Raw genomic sequence first — 4552 nt, 5'->3', positions numbered from 1 at the left:
TGTGTTGGATATGAGCACATAGAAGGTTTGCATGCATGTCACTCAATTCCTACCTATGTATCTCATTTTAGTTTTACATACATTGCACTCAAATCTTGCATGACACATTAAAAGTGTTATCATTTAATCATATTTATTTGTAAGATTTTCACATACATAAATAGAGGGGTATGTATGCAAGAAAAATTGGAAATATGATGTTGTAGGTGCAAATGCATAAAAATTGATTGGATGCATGAAAGATATAGGAAGATTTACATACATGCCACTTAATACCCAAGTTATTACATATGTAACACATGTAACACTTAAACTATCACTTATACATTTAATCCACACAAATCTTATATGGCGCATCAAAAATATCAACATGAAATGTTGTTTATTTGTTGAATCTCCACATGCATATGTAGAGTGGTATGTAAGTAAGAAAATTAGAATTTAGGTGTTAGATATATGCATACATAGCAAATTTACAAATATGCCACTCCATTCTTACATATTTACATAAACTAGCACTCAAATTTCAATGTTTACACATCAAAAATACCAGAGGCATGCAAAACACTTCCTGTTACGACAGTTTCATACTTAAATCATTCACATGAGTTTATTTGATTCCTAATGAAAAACCTTCCTTCTTCGCATTGTTTCCTTCCTGAAACCCGCCCAGATTGGAACTCTCGATCTCTCTCTGCTCCATAAAAGGGGCATTAGCTTTACCAAGGGTAGCATCGCTTCTCTGTTCGAACCTACGAAGAAGGCAAGGTTGCGAAGCAGGTTCGCATGTCCAAGTCGAAGCAGAAGACTCGCGATTTTAATCTGCCTCTGGTGACCGAAGAAGGGGCTTGCGAGCGGAAATTGCAAGGGAGTAATCCGAGCGACGAAGCAGCGGAAGATCGCGAGCAACACCGAGTGAGACGACGAAGCAATTGGCGGAAAGTAGGAGTTGCTCCTCTATTTGGACCTTTCTTCGGTAATTGCTTGCAGGAAGACGGCTGAAGAAGACGCATCTTCGATGGAAGCTTTCTCCCCTTCTCTTATGCGTGACTTTCGGCTATGGTTCACAGGTAGAGAGAGAGAGAGGAGAAAGAGAGGGAGAGAAACATATATTATTGTAATCGTCCAGGCGATCTACGGTGTAATCCTCAAGTAATAAAATCTTCTGCAGCTCTGTAGACGTATGAAATTTGCCGAATCACATAAATCTGTGTGCACTCTTTTCTAGTGTGAATTTTATCGTTCCAATTTTCGCTTTATTACCGTCGTTTTTCAAACAATTGGTATAAGAGCCAAGGTTCAAGTCTGAGGGAAAGCGATGGCTAAAGATGAAGTGATAGCATGAAGGATCGAGAAACTTGATGGCACAGATTTTAGTTACGGAATTATGCAAATAGATGACTACCTTTATGTGAATAAACTTCATTTTCCGTTATTGTGAAAGCGACTGGAGAAGATGGATGTAGCTGATTGGAATATGTTGGATCGATAGGTTCTGGGGGTTGTTCGATTAACCATGTCTGGATCCGTTGCCAACAACGTCATCAAGCAAAAAAAAAAAACTACTGTAAATCTCATAGTAGCTTTATTAGGTATGTATGAAAAGTCATCAGCGAATAACAATGTGCACTTGATGAAAAAGTAATTAAATTTGAAGACAGTGGAAGGTCTGTCAGTTGCTTAATATCTGAATGATTTTAATACCATCACAAATCAATTATCATCAGCTGAAATTGATTTTGACGATGAGATATGTGTGTTGATATTGTTAACTTCATTGTCAAATAGCTCGGAAGCAATAATGATGACAGTTAGCAATTTTGCAGGTAAATCTAAGCTGAAATATGATGATATTCGTGATTTAATGTTGGCTAAGAAGGTGCGCAGAAAAGATTCTAGCGAGACCTTTGGTTTGAGTTCAACACTGAATGTTGATTCCAGAGGGAGATCACAAGACAAGGGAGATCACAAGTCCAGAGGGAGATCACAAGACATAAACTCAAACAGAGGAAAATCAAAATCAAAATCTGGTCAGCATGCAACCTGCTGGAATTATGATAAAGCTGTCCGCATAAAAAAGAACTATAAAAATCCGAAGAAGACGAAGAATGATAACGCTAATGTTGTCTGAAGAAGTACATGATACACTAATGCTGGCAGTTCACAGTTTTGTTGATAACTGGATACTGGATTCATGAGTTTCTTTCCATACATCTTCTCACCGGGAGTTAATACAAAACTATATTGTATATGACTTTGTAAAGGTATATCTGGCTGATACAAAAGCTATAGACATAGTGGAGATGAGAGACGTTGACATTGCAGCCCGTAACAAGAGCAAATGAACATTGCAAAAAGTCAGACACATTCTTGAGTTGAAGAAAAACCTCATTTCTGTTGGGCAACTCGATGAAGGTGGTCATTCAATAGTGTTCTAAGATAGCACCTGGAAGATTACAAAAGGGACATTGGTACTGGCTCGGGATAAGAAAACTGACACATTATATATGACTACAAGTTTACTCAACAATGTTGCTACTACAGTTGTAGGGACATTGGTTCACACGTCCAAGTCAATGTAGAAAACTCTTGATTTTGATCTGCCTCTAGTGACCGAAGAAGTGCATGCGGGCGGAAATCCTAAGGGAGCAAACCGAGCAACGAAGCAGCGGAAGATCGTGAGCAACACCGAGCGAGACGACGAAGCAATTGGCGGAAAGTAGGAACCATTCCTCTGTTTGGACCTTTTCTTCGGTAATTGCTTGCAGGAAGACGACTGAAGAAGAAACATCTTCGGTGGTAGCTTTCAGGCTTCTCCCCTTCTCTTCTGCATGACCTTCGGCTATGGTTCACGGGAAGAGAGAGAGATATATATATTATTGTAGTTGTCAAGGCGATTAACGGTGTAATCCTCACGTAATAAAATCTTCTGCAATTTGCCGAACCACGTAAATCTGCGTACCCTCTTTTATGGTGTGAATTTTCTTGTTCTAATTTTCGCTTTATTGTCGTCGTTTTTCACAACATGCAAAAATTAAATTTTAGGCGTCAATCGTTTGAATATATATGAGAATCAAGTGATATGCATGTGAATACACAAAAATTGGACAGCATGAATATATATTTAAGTTTAAAAGTTAAAACCTACGACCACATAATAATTGGATGGTATGTGTGTAGATATTAAAGCTTAGGTTTTAGGTAATTTAATAAATAAGGTTTGCATGACATATAAGTAAATTTAATTTCGGGTGATGGGCAAGTAAAAGCATAGAAATAGGTGTTATGTATGTAAACTGAAGTTCAGGTGTTAGATATGTAAATTCATAGGAATTGGGCGGTATATATATAAATGCTCTAATTAAGCTCCATAAAAAAAAATGAAACCATCATCGCATCCTATGTAAAACCCAACAAAGTTTCCAAGGATGTTCAACTGCACCCCGCAGGCACATTAAACACATTTTTCAAACACACATTTCTATATGCAAACCACTAAACAATCAAAACAATCTCACAACGATAACTAAAACAAACTAAAATCGCTTTGTCGCAACACAAAAACTCTTAAACTTCTAAAACTAATTTAAAGCCATTACCTTTAGTCCACCAAACAAGAATCTAAATGGTGGTTTCGTGGCTGCATTGGAGTGGGGTTTAATGATTATTTTGGGGCTGATTTGAAGTTGATTTAAAGTGATGTTTAGGGGCTGGTTTGGGTAGGTTTTGGATAGTGTTTAGGGGCTGATTTTGGGTATGTTTTGGGTAGTATTTTGGGTGGTGTTTAGGGGCTGGTTTTGGGTGGGTTTTGGGCGGTGATTTGGGTGGTGTTTGGGAGTTTGTTTTGGGTAGATTTTGGGTTGGCATGAGCAGGGCTTCAACAAGAATTCAAGGTTTCTTTTGGAATAAGATTCAAACTGAAATTCGACAAGGCTTGAAGCAAGAATTGGTAGGTTTCAAGAGGGCTTTAGAGCGTTGTTAGATAGCAAGATATAAGCATAAAGCAAAGAGGATACACACATGCACGCATACCACCAAAAAACTTCCAAATTCAAATCGATATAAGATCATAGTATTACATACTCGAAAAATCACTTTGATATACATGAGAGTGAACTAGTTCCCTGCATATGAGACTAAGTGAATAGTATTTTTTTTAAAGAAATTTTTTTAATGGAATGGTCAAAGGCTATTATACGAGCCTCCAACCACCCCTAATGTCCCTAACAATTCGAATGCCACCTCCTTAAGGCCAACTGTGCCAGAGGATATTTGAATCCCCGACCTGAGGGAATAGGCATATGATTACTCATCAAGTGCATTGGTATGAAATGAAAAAAAAAAAGGCATTACCTATACACCATACAATTCATAAGCATCTCAAATCTAACACCTAAACATTTATATTTACATACATATTACTCAAAATTATAATATCACTTCAAAAATACCACTACCACTATTTTTTTTTAGTGAACTATGACTTTTCATGCACAGATTTATGACCCCAAAGTGTAATAAGTGTAAGTATCAAGCTTTCAGTGTTAGATAT

This window comes from Phalaenopsis equestris, unplaced genomic scaffold (genome assembly GCF_001263595.1).
Source record: "Phalaenopsis equestris unplaced genomic scaffold, ASM126359v1 Scaffold000545, whole genome shotgun sequence".
NCBI lineage: Eukaryota > Viridiplantae > Streptophyta > Magnoliopsida > Asparagales > Orchidaceae > Phalaenopsis > Phalaenopsis equestris.
Note: the sequence above shows the minus strand (reverse complement) of the source record.